The sequence below is a fragment of the Molothrus ater genome, chromosome 11, assembly GCF_012460135.2.
Source record: "Molothrus ater isolate BHLD 08-10-18 breed brown headed cowbird chromosome 11, BPBGC_Mater_1.1, whole genome shotgun sequence".
Classification (NCBI taxonomy): domain Eukaryota; kingdom Metazoa; phylum Chordata; class Aves; order Passeriformes; family Icteridae; genus Molothrus; species Molothrus ater.
Genome location: NC_050488.2, coordinates 17,685,208 through 17,700,463, shown reverse-complemented (window position 1 = coordinate 17,700,463; position 15,256 = coordinate 17,685,208). Strand labels below are relative to the sequence as shown.

At 51.2% G+C, this 15,256-nt stretch overlaps 1 long non-coding RNA gene across 1 annotated transcript; it reads left to right on the top strand.

Annotated features, from left to right (window-relative positions):
• Window positions 1-281: 281 nt before the first annotated feature.
• On the top strand, window positions 282-1,748 carry LOC118691816 (uncharacterized). The gene is made up of 2 exons (XR_004981077.1): window positions 282-514; window positions 1,183-1,748. It is a non-coding gene; the product is annotated as an uncharacterized LOC118691816 (long non-coding RNA).
• Window positions 1,749-15,256: the final 13,508 nt, after the last annotated feature.

The following is a 15,256-nucleotide window of genomic DNA, read 5'->3' as shown; positions in this document are numbered from 1 at the left end:
AAGATAATGATTCACCTGGCTGTGAGACTGGGCACACTGGGCACACTGGGCACACTGGGCACACTGGGCACACTGGGTTTCCTGTGACACCAGCACAGAGGACAATACGTGACCTGGGCTTCCTGCATGGCAGGGTTTGCTGAAATCTGCCTGGAATCAGTTAGGATTGTCCCAAATGATCTCTAGGGTCCCTTCTAACCCTTCTAATGATTCTTTGATTTTACATTTTGCATTTTTTAATGCAAAAAATAAGATCCTTCTTTTATTCCTCAGATCCTGCACATCTCTACAGAACCATCCCTTTGGGTGTGAGCAAAGGTTAAGTTCCCACAGCCGTGCGTGGGCCTCCCATGTTCAACCCCATGGAAACAAAGAGCGAAGGAGATCTGCTGGCACCCAGCCCTGTGCAAAGCTCACTGAGGCTGATGACTTTTCCTGATAACTTTGAGGACTTTGGACTCTGCCCTTTGGCACTTGTGGCTGAGTGCCCTCAGAAGGGATTGATGCCCTATGGGTAAGAGAGGCAGCTCCTGGGAAGCCCCTTCCATTTTCTCATCCACAGAGGTTTTTTTGTATTAACAGATACGTTTTGAGTAGGGCAGATAAAACTCATGCAACATCATCATCCGTATTTCTGAAGGAGAATCACTTACAGACTCTCTCTCACAGCATTTGGAGGGATGTGCTGGCCTGAATCTGCTTGAGGATGCAGTTGTGCTGGGGATGGTTTGGATCTGTTTGGGTCATTTGTGCCAAGCCAAAGAAGCAGCAAAATCATCATGCTCTAAATGCTCCTTGGAAGGATTTTGTTCTCATGAGATTTCAGTTAATTTTCTTTGTAAGGGGTGGCATGTTTGAATTTGGCAATTCCTACACTAAATGCACAAGAGGGCAAAATTTAGTGGCAGGTTTTCCCCTAGAAATGCTCCCAAACACCCACCTTGACCTATTCCTCATCAGTCCAGGTGTTCATGGTCACACTTTAGTCCTGTATGTGTAAGTTAGTGGGACTTACATTACAGTTTCCTCACAGGAAGACCTGAGCACCTTCTCAGTACTCTGCAGAACCACAGCTTCAGAGCACAGCTTACAGCCATGATACAAATTAGGATTTTATTCACTATTTTATACCAGCACTATCTGTACCTTGCTGCCTAATGTGGGGTTTTTCTCTCTTTCCAGGCCAATTTCAGACCAGTTGCTTTGTTTGCTTGTCCTGCATCTATTTCCTCCAGCCAGCTTCTGCCATGGAAGGTTTTGTTTGGAAGCACCATCCCATGAGGAAATCAATTGTGTTTTTGTTTGAAATTGCACACTTCTCCATATTTCCTTATCTTTAGCTAAGTGGCCATCACCTCCTAATTATAGTTTCCTCTTTTTTTAACTACTGTGCTCAATTTACAGCCTAATTACTCTTACCTTGTTTGTTTAATGAAGCTTATATAATGATTCCTGTGATCTTCATGAAACGTTACGCTGGGATTTTACTTTTCTCTTTATAAACTGCGATTTTATATTAATGTTTTTAACCTCAGGTTTCTAATCATAAAGTCATAAGGAGTTTAATTGATTTGAAACTAGCCATGCCCTGAAGTGTGTACATGTCAGATTGATTCAAATTGATCCAACGTGTTTAAATAAAACTTGTGCCAAAAGCCCGTTGCACCTTATGCTACCAGATATTTGCCCAAAGCCCTCTGGTTACTTAATTATGCTGCCATCCCAGTGTAATAAATTATTGATTAGGATGTGTTTTTATGTGTGTTTGTTGTAGTTTGGGGAGCCAGAGAAGTGCCTCAGTCCCACAGGTCAGCACGGGCACATCGTGTTGGAGGGAATGGTGCAAATCCGCGTGGTGCTGGTACTGGAGGCTCTGACTGCTGCTCACTGCAGCAATTTGCAGGTGTCTGATCACATCCTTGAGTATTCTCACAGTTTGGGTCAGTCTGGGGGCTCTGGGAAGCTATTCCTGCAGTTTAAAGAAAGGAACAGAATGCCAGAGGGAGAACACAAGGTGTGGACCCACGCTGACACAGCAGCAACATCTGATCTCAAACCCAGGGGTCTGCCTGGAAATCCTCAGTGTCTGATCTGCTGGGTCTGCTTTGCACATGGACCTGCACAATTTGTGGAGGTCTGACAGCCCCAAATGTTGCCAGCTTGCAAACACTCAGCTCTCTTGTGACAGACACAGAGGCTGCAGCCCCCAAGGCAGCCCTGCAAACTGTGGCCAGCTGCCTCCCACAGGATGCTAAATTTGGTACCTCTGGCTGAGGGATGCAGCAGCCATTCCTGCCTTTGAAAATACCCAATAAATACCAAAAGTCACTGTTTCATGGTGAACACCTTGAAGTCACAAAAATGCCTTTTGGAAAGTAAGATTCGATTCAAGCAACCCAAGATGTAATCAGCAAAATCAAATGCTGCATTTTTACCTGAACCTGCCCAGGCAGTGCTCAGGTCATGTCACCATCACCAGGGTGTCTTTCCAGGGCCCCCATCCCTGCCCTGGAATTGTCTACATGGCTAGAAAATCTGATGACTGATTGACAGGAGTACAAATTTGTGAAGTAAAATGAAGACAGTTCAATCTAGGAAGATGGCAACAGATTTTTGTCTTTAATTAGACCTCAGTATTACTATTGGATTTTTTATTTATTCTGAGGTTGGATTAGATTTTAATAAAATAACTATGTGTGTCAGTACAGATGAGCAGAGACAAAACTGCTGAGTGGCCTAAAACGTGGCAAAATTGATTACAGTGACTGGTACAGTCAGAAGTAATGAAGTCAGTTTTGGTTTTAACCATCTTGGATTATTTTATTAAAATTTATGCCAAGAAGCATTGGCTGAGCTATGATATATATTAATGCAGGGGTGCATAAATAAATAAATAAATAAAACCCCAAGAGGTGGATGTTGAGCCCCAGTAAATATTTCCTGGCACAGCCCTCTGTCTCAGCCATGTCTCCTTCCCAGTCCCAGAGGTGAGAGATTGTGCCTGGGGTGAAGAGTTTGAGCTGGGTGAGGAGAATCCCACAGGAAAACTTCCTTGGAGTCCTGGCCTTTGCTGAGCTGCCACAGGCAGCAGAGCAGGGACAGGCAGCAGGGGTGTAGTAAAATACAAAAATGCAGTTATCAGTCAAGCACCTGATCTCCAGGTTTTGGGGTAGTTTTCCGGTGAGTTTCAAGTTTGTGCTCCAGAGTCTGAGCTTCAGAGTGCTCTTTTCTATGTAGATGACACTAATTAACTAAATGAGCTCTGTTCCTCACAGACAGGACTTGTGGATTAAAATAAACCAGAAACTCAGAGCTCAGAAAAATCAAGTTTGCTTGCTTTTATTTAACTGTTCCTGCCCTTGAGACCACAGGTAAGGAAAGGCATTGTGCACACAGAAAGTGCACTGGAGGTGGGACTGCGTTGCTTGTGTGCTCCATGTGCCACCTTGGCCCACAACAGACACCCACAAAAATCCTGGCTTAGGTTGTCATATCTCCACACCCAAATAGGCATTGTGCCTTGATTCCAGGGGAGAATTCCCCATGGAGCCCTTGTGCTTGTGTTGCCCATGCTGGGGTAGCCCTCTGCACACAGTGTGTAAATCACACATCTCTACGCTGCCTCTCTGGTAAAATACTGCAGCTCTAGAAATAATGTGCATTGCTCTCATGAGAATATTTTTTATCAATTGGCCCATAAAATCCACCAAGGAATTATGTGAGTACCAATATATCTCTACCATCCTCCCACTGACGAGAGTGTTTATTTGGTATAGATGAAATTGAATTTTAATTTGTTCTCCTTCACGCGGGCAGTTTTCTTCCCTGGGTGTAAATACGGTGCTTAAACAAACCAATGAGTCTTCTGGGACATGGCTCATGTGCATCACTGCTCCTCCTGCCCTGGTGGCACTGGCTGATGGCAAACCAGCTCTGTGTGAGCCTCCTGAGCTGCACAGTCCTTGTGGTGACCACTGCTGGACACAGTGGAAGGGACAGATTTCCTTGTGTGGCTGTGGCAGCCCTGAGTGGCCTCAGCACTGTCTGTGCCCAGAGTTACACACGCTGCAGGCAGTGGCTGTCTGTCCCTGTATGCACATCCTGGGATTTGCAGCAGGTTCTGGCACCTGGGGACATCTCTGTGCTGCCTTCATGGCTCTGACAGTCCCCAAGTGCTGGCGGTGACATCGCCCACGTGGGGCCTGGGCTGCTCTGACAGCCTGGATGGTCAGCACTGTCCCCCAGATGGTCACCACTGTCCCCCAGCCCAGATGGTCTCTGCTGTCCCCCCTCCACACCACCCACAGTGCCAGCCCTGCCAGCAGTTCTCAGGGCTGGAGCAAACCCTCTTTTCCACAGCAGCAGGGGAGGATCATGGAATCACAGAATTGTTTAGGTTGGAGAAGCCCTCTGAGATTACCAAGTCCAGCTGTCACCTCAGCACCACCATGTTCACCAATGTCCTCAAATGCCATGTGCACACATCAATCTTTTGAACACTTCCAGAGGTGGTGAATCCACCCTTCTTCCCTGGGCAGCCTGTTCTAGTGCCTGGCCATGCTGAAGAAATTTTCCCTAACACCCAACCTCAACCTCTCCATACAATCATTTGGCCCATGTGGTTTTCTACATCTCATGGAGGGTCTGGGGCTGCCAGAGGTCTCGGGGGGAAATGTGTGTGGTGGAGCCAGATGTTTCCATGGTGTCCAGTGGTACAGCAGGTGCTGGGGGGCTGGTGGACATGGGATCCATGGGACCTGATGGGCAGCCAGGTTGAAGGCAAAAAGGGACAGTGGCACCCACGGAGGTGATGATGGTGGTCTGCAGAAAAATGGGTACTGCCCAGTCAGCCGGTCACCAGCTGCCTCTCAGACTCCAGCCTGGGGATCCAGCCTGAAAACCAGCTGATCCAAACACTGGTTTTCCTGGGGCACATATTTAAGCTGGACAGGGCATTCACAGCTGCCCTGTGAATTGAGCATTCCCTGCTTTCCCTGGCTGCAGGGAGAGCCCCCGGGTGATGGAAGCAGCCCCAGCCACGCTGCTCCGTGGCCCTGGCTGTGGCAGCTCCGTGGTGTGAGGGCTGGAAGGGGCAGGCAGGGGTTAGGCCTAATGCAGGGCGAGGACAGGATGATTTATCCCGGTCCCTGCTGGCCAGGGGGATGTCTTTATCTCTGCCGAGCCCCACAGCTGGCTGATAGAGCACAGCTCGCTCTCCTTGATAAGCATGTGGGCAGCATATATAATTCTTGCAGAGCTTTCCTGCTAACCTAAACAGAGATTCTGCAAACTTTATGTGCTCGGAAGATAAAAGGTAATGAGACTCCATACATTTCCTGGCTGAGCCCCTTTACCAACCTTTCAATTGCTTCCAAAATGCCCTGTCGTAACCTCTCCATTAGAAATAGACTGGCGGTCTTAATTCTCCTCTTATCACCGACAGCGCCCAGGGGAAAGAGTCATGTCCTTCCCCTGCTGCTCTCCGGGAGAGATTTGCCTCCCGATGCAGCTGCAGCCCCGAGCAGGTCCTGCGCTGGGGCTGTGCCACACAGATGGGGAGGCGGCAGGGAATTGTGGCACTCCATCTATCTGCACTGATGGAGAAGAATTAAAGGAGCAGGGGAGCATTGAAAACAGGCAATTGCATTCCTGAGGTCGGGCTATTACGTTTTATTTATCATTTAAAAGCACCGTGTCTGCTGCCCTTTGGAACCTGCTGAAATCCAGCCCTGCTGGTGCTGTCCCGGATTTGCAGAAAAGAGCAATTTCTGTTCCCCATTAAACAAAGATGCCATCCACTCCATCAGCTTTTGGGTTTGGTTCCAAGCAGCTCAAAGCTATTTTATGCTTCCTGATTTTTTTAAACCGTGGCTGATGCCCACTTTCCTTTGCTCCGGGCTCCCTGGCCAAGCCAGCAAGCAGAATCACATTGCTTTAGCCTGGTCCCATGCTGGCTCAGGAATCCAGGGGCACTTCCCAGCCCTGAAGCACTGATCCTGCTTCTAGCACTGAATTCTGTAATTCCTGTTCTGTTTCTGGAGGTAAACAAGCCAAGGTGAGGTAAAGAAGCTGGCACCTGTGCTTTGTGCCCTGTAATCTTTCTGGCTCAGCCCGTGGCTGATCCATGAGCTGGTCCTGGGATGCTCCCTGTGCCACAGAGGCTCCAGCCCAAACTCCACACTGGGGCCACCTGTTGCTGTTCTAGGCTGGGATGTATTCCATATAAATCTGACATTTAAACCTCTCAGGGCTCTAGAGAGGCTGATGCAAGGTGTGCTCCCTGTTTTCCAGGACTTTCAGGATGGGATGTGCTCTGCTGGGATGGGGAGGATGCAGAGAGCCCAGGGGATGTTTCCAGGCTGCTCTCTGCCATCTGATGGGCTGGGGCAGCCCCTTGGACAGGCACAAAATGAGACTCCTGCAGGTTGGGATGGATTTATCAGGCTGTGCTGCTCAGTGGCCCCAGAGTATCTGCCCAAGGCCAGTCTGACTCTTGCTGGTTTCTGCCTGCTCAGGAGGCTGGCAATGGGAGCTGCTCCTCCCAAGGCATTGCAATGCAGCCAGCCAAGTGCCAGAGCATCACCAAATGACTATTGATTTTCTAGCAGGGTGTCTGAGCTGTAAGCAAGAGAACTGCTCTTTAGCCTGGCTGCGTGTGGTGAAGAAGAGAAAATCAGCAAAGTGTCACTCACAGATCCAGTGTGCCTTGCTGACCCCACAAACCCTGGGTGCCAAAGAGAGTGTTACTCCCAGGGCAGCAGCAGGCTTTGGAGATGTTCTGTATCATGTGGATTGAACACTCTGAGGCTGTGCAGGCAAAGGAGGCACATGGTGTTTGCTTTTTTGGGGGGTTGTGCCCACAGGTGACGGTGTGGAAGTGGCTGGGGAACTCCAAAGGCTCCTGAGGCAGGAAGGATGCCACAGAATCACAGAATGGTTTGGGTTGGGAGGGAACACCTCATTCCAACCCCCTGCCACAAGTAGAGACACCTTTCACTGGACCAGGCTGCTCCCAGCCCTGTCCAGCCTGGCCTCAGCCACTCCCAGGGATGCCCAAGCCCTTGTCCCTGGGGTTTTGGTGGCTGTTGCTGCTCTGAGGTTTGTGCAGGGATGCCCAAGCCCTTGTCCCTGGGGTTCTGGTGGCTGTTGCTGCTCTGAGGTTTGTGCAGGGATGCCCAAGCCCTTGTCCCTGGGGTTCTGGTGGCTGTTGCTGCTCTGAGGTTTGTGCAGTGAGTTGCACTCTCTGAGGAGCAGCTGGGATTGTGTAAGTGCTGCCATCAGGACGGTGCCTGTTGCTATAACTACAGAGCTCAGGATCCTGCCTGGCCAGCAGCACTCCCAGTGTGGAGGGAGCAGGAGGGCTGGTTTGTGGTTTGATTCCACATTTATGGTATCAGTTATGGTGGAGCTGCATCCTGAAATCAAATTCTAACAGATTTGCATCTGTGCTTCAGAGAGCCCAGGAGGAGATTGGATCCCCAGTGTCTGGGTGCTGGCTGGCACAGCTGGGGCTGTCCCACAGCCACTGTGTGACAGTGTTGGCAGCCCTGGCCCTGGCACAGTGCCTCCCTGAGCTGCAGGGCTGGCCAGCAGCAGGCAGGTTCATCCACCAGGAGAGTTGCCTGTCTTGGTCAGGGCACTGGAGTAATGCTCCTCCAGCACCTTGGAGCTGTTTGTGTTGCAGAGTGCTGCCTCAGTTTCCCTCCATCTCTCCAGTAATCTCACACCTACCCATGGCACAAACACAGCTCCTCTCCCCTTCTGTTAGGAAAATGTGGTTGGGGCCACTCTGACCTGTGGGGACAGTCCTGCCCATGCTCCTCCATCCCCACTGCCCCCAGCCATTCTGGAGAGCCCTGCCTGGCTCTGCCCTGGCTGCTCCTGCTCAGGAATATCTGCAGTGGGTCAGAGTTCCATTCCCCTTGGGCTGGAGGGGTTTCCCTGAAAGCCACACTCCCATAATGGTCTGATCACGATGCTCTGGCCCAAACTGGTACCTTTAGTGTATCCTGCTCTGATCCCTCAATCCCAGGCAGCATCCAAGGGATGTTTTCCAGCAGAAGAAGCCTTGTGGCAGAGGGAAAAAGTCAGTTCTGCCTTGGCAAGTGCCCTATCAGGAGGGGTGGCCAAAATCCACCACCATTTCTTCCACTCATTCTTGAAGCTGCAGCATCTGGGACAGGATGGAGGCAGCAGACAGAGCCCCCCAGGGCTGCTGCACCCCAAAGTGCATCCCCTGCTTTATTCCCATCTGCCCCAGAGCAGTCAGCTGGCTGTGGGGGACGTCAGAGGGCATTAAGCCCTCTGCAGAACGTGGCCAGGCCGGGTCAGGGTGGTTTGGAGCAGAGTTTCTCTGCTCCTATCAGCTCCTCCTGTGCTGCAGCAGGTGAGGTGGTGGCTCTGCAGGGCCAGTGGTTTGCAGCTGTGCTTCATTTGGGGCTCTGGGGTTTCTGGGATGAATAAAGCCTCCTAGCAGACCATCTCAAAGAGATGTGTGTGCATCCTCTGCTGCCTAGCAGTGAGGATCTCAGGCGGGTAATGACTTTGCTTGGCTAATTTAGCCCCTGCCCAGCTCTGACTAATTACAAGCCCTTTTAGCTTTATTCTTGTGTAACCCTTTAAGTGTTTCCTTTGGAAAAGGCGTTGCTTGTGCTAAATGCAGAGCCTGTGAGCTTCTCAGAGCCTTTTTTCCAGGATAGCATCAAATGCAGCTGCCAAGAAACCAGGCTGCAACACGTGTGGAAGTGCTGCTGAGCCAGCTCGGGAGTGCCCGGGGCAGGGATGGGGCCAACAGCAGCCAGCAACTTAATTTTTCTCCTCTCCTTTATACAGAGGGAGGGAGAGAGGGAGGAGGAGGAAATATGTTGGACATCTTCTGACTGCACTTTGAACTGAGTAATAAAACTGTGCAGAGGGATTGATTTTTGGTGCCTCGAGGCACCTCTTGCAGGAGAGGTGTGGGATGTAAATTTTTCTGTTGGGTCAGGCTTTGCAGCCAGGCAAGGAGGGAGTGTGGGGCTGCTGCCCTGCTCCCACATCTGCAGGGTGATCCTGTGCCCAGGGCAGTTCTTTGTCAGGGGCTGGGTGGGGGAGTCACCAGCAGCCTGAGAGGAGTCTTCTTCCCCCAGCTGTGCTCATGCAGGGCTGCTCCATGTGCAGAGGTGGGTGCGGCAGATGTGCACCCTGCCCTTGGCACTGTTTGAGGAGCTGGAGGTCATTTAGAGTCATTTTATAAATGAGATGGAGCAGGAAAGGGTCTCCCTGGGGGATACTCCCTGGAGGGGCTGTGGCTCCCTAAAAGCAGCAGAGCCTGGTGCTGCCCCTTGCCCAGCACCCTGGCACGGGCTGGGGCAGCTCATGCCCACATCTGTCCTGATTTGGCAGCCTGGGGAGGCAAAGGCTGGGCAGGGAGGGGAGCTGACAGTGCCCTCCTGCTGGGCACCTGCAGGCTGGGATCCATGCATGGTACATGGGCAGTGATGGCGTTAAAATAGAAACAAATTGTGTGGCACGGGCAAAGGTGATTTATGGCAATAAGCAGCTAGCAGAGTTATGAGATGGCTCTGACAATGGCTTGGTGTAATAAGCTGTGAGGGGAACACGCTGGGGGGAACACGTGGCAGAGTTATGCAGGGATCAGCAACCCCTTCAAAATTCATTAACAGCAAAGATTCTGTCTTGATGTTTTAATTATCTGCTAGACACAATGCCCCGGACAACCAGTGGCTTATTGTCTCTCCTGGGCTCTAAAACAGGAATGATTCTCTCTCTCCCAGCTTAAGAAGGGATGGAGCAGTGCTGGAAAAAGGCAGCATGCAGGCTGGGGAGGTGGGGAAGGACCTGGGTGTGTTCCCAGCATCACAGTGTAACTTCTCCTGCAGCCCCATGGAATATCTGGCACCCACCACGCTTCCAGGACAGGGAGGTGTGTGTGGCGTGGCCGTGACACAGAGATGAGTTTGTGAATGTAAAAGAGTTATTTAGCAAACTGCCAGAGCTGGAGGCTAAGTGATGGTAAATGGAGCAGCTGTTGGCTTCTATTTTCCTCCAGCAGCTTATCAGAGATCATCTCTTCAATCAAAGGCACTTAAAAAATCTTTGACAATCAATTCATATTCTCCTCTGTGCTGGGGAGAGAAGAAATACTAATAAAAGACCTCCCATGATTGCCTCTGTAATTTCCTTTGTACAAGATACGTTTAGGTCCCAGTTCATAAAGTACAACACGTAGGACATTAAGTTGTTGTTTTATTCAGAAAAATGCTGCCAGCCCCTAAAGAATTCAATTTTGTGATTCATAAAACCTTTATTCCACATCTCTATGTCACGCTCTTTGAATACATAATCCCAGACAGACTTGATTGGTAAAAAGATAGTCCTATTTTTAGCTTGGAAAAACATCTATACAACAGCAAGGAAAACTTTCCTAGCAGAGCAAGGAAAAATATAAGATCCTGAAACATTAGGTAACAGCAAAACACTCATTAAAACGGATGGCTTTATGGAAGCTACCTGGAGCCAGGGAAAAGCCCGTTCATAAATACTTGAATGGCTCTTTGTTGTGTCCTTATCCCTTGTTATCCATGTCCTTGAAGTGTCTCCTGCAGGAAACACGGTGCATGTTGGGATCCCCTGGATATGTGTGAGGCTGGGGCTCCAGTGCCAGGGGAGGATCTGTCTGGGGCACAGGAGGGGAAGGGAGGAGCTGCTCTGCTGCTCTCCCGGGACAGCCGGGCAGCTTCTGCCCCAGGAGTACCAGGGCACCACCCGAGGTGGTTAAGATGTGACTCTGCTGCTTCGTTTGAACCTTGGCACCCCTGTGAAACAGGTTTGCAGACTCTGTGCTGCTCGGGGATCTCAGCTTTCCTCCCGAAGAATGAGCTGGGCTCTGTAGTTTTATTGCCTTTTCCTTTTGGTTAAGGTCTGCACAAGAGGCTGCCTGCCCCAGAGCGCTGGAATTGGGATGCTTGGGATGCTTCAGAAAGCAGCTCCACTCCACTGGAGAAACAAGCCTAATAGGAAAATGCAAATTCGCCAGAGAGCAGGTATCAAGTGGAGATATTCTCCCTGTCCAGGTGTTTGTGCTTAGAATACAGGCATTTGGATGTGCCAGCTTGGATTTTGCTCTTTCTCCTAATTGTAAGTAATGGGAAAGCAGATGTTTAGGGCAATACTCAACAAGGCACTGAGGTATCTAATGGCCACTGAAGGGTTTGTGAGCCCCAAGCACACATATTCAACTCCCTTCCTCCGAAACCTCAAATCCCAAAATGTTGGGGTTTTTTTTCACATGATGCTCTTTCATCAATTTGAGATCAAACTAATGAGCAGATGGCAAAACTGCACCTGCAACACCTCTGCCAAAGCCTCCCCTGGACCCAGCTTCTGTACCTCCCCAGCTCCTCCTGACAGATTTGGGGCTTTACTTTGTGATTTGAATTTTTTGACGGGACAGCTTTGGGCAGACAGGTACAAAGGCGCCCAGCACTCCCACCCCGACCAGGACCCCTCGTAAATCCCCAGGATCCCCCTTCTGCCTCTCTTTCTGCCAGCCCTGCTGGGAACAGAGCTGTTTGTGTCTCCTGATTGATGGCAGGCATAAAACGCTGCCGCTGAGAGGAGCGTGGTTTATTGCTCTGTAATTCATCCCCGGGGGGAGGCGGCTGCCCTGCGCCCCGGCCGTGCTACCCGGCTGTGCTGATGGATGGCTCCAAGGCCACCGCGGTCCCCAGCTGTGCCCCGCGGTGGGACAGAGCTGGCAGAGGGGGGGACAAACCCCTGGCACTGCAGGGAGGGTTTGGTTCAGGTGCTGGAGCTCACTGCCAGGGGGTGTATATATGCATTTTTATAGATTTATGTATACACATACATCTGAAGACCCTCTCCTCAGGTTGGGGGGGGTTCAAAAATCTCCCAATTAGGTGGAAATTAGCCCCGGGCCATGCAGGGAGCAGCAGCCTGTGGGCACCTGCAGCTGTCTCAGGGCAACAGGTAGCAGAGGCAGCGTGGTGGAGGAGCATCCCATCGGCTCACGGCTGACCTTTATCTGCCCGAGGAAGGAGAGTGATAACTCACCGGCAGCACTGCCACCTCCGGCTTAATTGGTCTCATCTCCCGAGTGAAGATAAAGGTCGCCTCGGAGCTGAGTTCAGCCAATATGTTCTCCATATGGACAAGAAATGTTGCTTTTGTGTTAGCCATGTGCTGAAGTAAGGCTTATTATTATTTTTTTTTTCCACGGGGTTTAAAACTTCGATGTAGCTAAGCACCAGTCATTAAAAGTAGCTCCAGCTATGACAAGAACTTATGGTATTTATAGGCAGTTAGAAGAAATCGCTGCTTCCCATTTAATGCTGCAGTTCAGTAAATCACTTAAGTGCACGTTCAAATTGCAGCGTGTGGTGAATCCTCCCCACGCCAGGCATGGCTGCACCTTCCCGTGCTCTCCGAGGGACTTAAGTGTGCTCTTAAGGAGGGAAAAGCGATATTTATGGGCTTTACTCAGAGCCTGGCTGAATCGAGGAGGTTTTATTAGGAGAAAATGTAGCGATATTACATCAAAGCTGATGTTATTTACAAAGAGAGACAGTCCTGATGAGGAGACAATTGTGGGGAGTGATCAAAGAAGGTTTGAAAGCCACGGCGAAGGCATTGTTTGTGGCACATGGGAGAGGACTCCTCACCTCCTGCTTATCTGCTGCCGCTGCTCCCAAGCCAATATTGACACGGGCTCCCGGCTGAAGGGCACCGCGTGTTTAAGTAGGGCTATTTAACATAACAAACACGCTAATCATTGTATCAACACTCCTGCCTGGGAGATCTTGCATATCTGAGGAGGGCTGCAGCCCCCTGGGGCTGGCTGTGTCGCAGTGAAGGGGGTGGCAGGGGCAGCATCCTCTCCTGACCCGGCTCTCCATCCTCTGCCCCGCTTCTCCAGCGAGCCCTGGCTGAGCAGGGCAGGGGCATCGAGGGCAACAACGCAGGGTTTTGGATTCCTGATGCTGTCCCTGCCCGCCGAGGGACATCGCTGCTCAGAGCTGGTGCCAGCAGGAGGGAAAGGAGAGTGCTGGGATGCTCAGAGCTGGTGCCAGCAGGAAAGAACTGCAGGGTCCTGGGATGCTCAGAGCTGGTGCCAGCAGGAAAGAACTGCAGGGTCCTGGGATGCTCAGAGCTGGTGCCAGCAGGAGGGAATTGGAGGGTCCTGGGATTCTCAGAGCTGGTGCCAGCAGGAGGGAATTGGAGGGTCCTGGGATGCTCAGAGCTGGTGCCAGCAGGAAAGAACTGCAGGGTCTTGGGATGCTCAGAGCTGGTGCCAGCAGGAGGGAAAGGAGGGTCCTGGGATGGTCAGAGCTGGTGCCCGCAGGGGGGAATTGGAGGGTGCTGGGATGCTCAGAGCTGGTGCCAGCAGGAAAGAACTGCAGGGTCCTGGGATGCTCAGAGCTGGTGCCAGCAGGAAAGAACTGCAGGGTCCTGGGATGCTCCTGCCCCGTGCAAGCAGCTGTGGGACATCTCCCATACCCTGCTGCCGCTGGGCACGGCTGAAACCTGGGCTAAAAAGGTGAAGTCCGAATTCTACAGCCAGTTCTGGAGGCAGGAGGCACGGACAGGGTGAGGCATGAGTTGACATGGAAACGGGGGTCCCTGCAGCCCAGCCTGGCAGGGACATTGCCTGGGGAGCCCCAGCTGCATGGGCCTGCAGGGACAGCAGGTGGGCAGGGCTGGGAGAAGGCAGGGAGGGTGGGAGAATCCAGCCACCCTGTGCTGAGGAGCTCCCCTTCCATGTCCCAGGGTGTAGGTCTAGGGATGGCGAAGCATTTCTGAAGGCTGTGTTGTGAGCCTGCCTGCTCTGACTTTCTCAATACTTTGCAGCAGGGTTCACCAAAAAAAGGGAATATTTCCTTTTTTGGATTTCCCCCTGCCTTTTAAAGGATTTTCTCCTTTTTCTTGGAGTGCTGGCTTTCTTCAGAATATAAATGCCTGAATAATCTCAGCTGATCTTTCTTCACTCTCCTCTTGGGACGGAGGGGTGGAAGATAAAATTCCTCCTCCTCCTTCCTGAAGCCACAGTTTATCCAAAGAAATCCTGTTGCTCTCTGAGGAAATGCTGTCCAGGGGAGCTCAGCAGCGGTGCCCAGAGCAGGTGCCAGCCTGGGGAGGTGGGAGCAGGGCAGCATCCTGCAGGGATGGCCCCAGCCCAGCCTGGGCTTGGCAGGGGTTGAGGTGAAATTCGATTGCTTCCTTTGCAGATGGCAGAAAGGCTCTGACCCAAGGGCTCGGGAACATCTCCGGTTCCTGAATTTGCTTCCCTTCGGATTCTCAATGCCAAAAAAAAAAAAAAAAAAAAGGAAAAGAAAAAGAAAAAAAAAAAGAAAGAAGTAGCAAGATCCCAAGATGTTTTGGTCTGACAGTGCTGTGAGCTCAGAACCATTTGTGTGGGAGATGGTGAGGGCAGCACCACAGGGGTGGTGGGGCAGACCTGCCTGGGAGGAGAAGCCTGCATCCAGGACCACTCCTCCCTCAGATATCTGTGAAGGCTTTGAGCCCTTGAAATCCATTATTAAAAACTGGCTTTGACTTCAGCAGGAGCTGGATTTCATCTTTAGTCTGAGTTTTGAGCAGAGAAGGGATTTCAGCTTGGGGAAGCTGGGCTGGATTAATCTTTTGTGTATGGGCTTCAAACATCTTTCACATTCACTTTAGCTTTACCTGTGTTGAACCAGGAAATAAATAATGGATATGGGAAGTAGGGTAATGCATTGTGGCACTGAAACCCTGAAGATGGCTGAATAATAAATTAAAGCCTTTTATCAGTGGCTTATGTCCTCGCTGGCTGAGTATCAAGCTGGGCAGTGAGAAGAGCAGTGCAAGGGGGAAGGGAGAGGAGAGGAAAAGGCAGCAAGAGCACAGCAGCCCTGGGGGAAGCCCCTGGGACAAACCAAGAGCAGCAGCAGGCTGCCAGTGCACTGGTGAGGATGGGGTTCTGTGCCACAAAGCCCCTCACAGGGGGCTGTGACTGCTGACAGGCAGGATTTGGGGGGTTTTGCTCATTGTCTGGCTGGGAGGTCCCACTGAGCTCTGCCAGGGAAACATCAGCCCCTTCAAAATTTAGAGGGGAATCCAGTTCAGAGGGACTCGTTTAGAGGAGAGTGTTAACTCCTGACCTCCATCAAGCCTGGAGTCATGAATTGCAGGAAATGCTGGGAGGGACCGTGGGCAAGGGGAGGGCTGAGGGGGGAGCCTGAGGCTGAGCTGCACC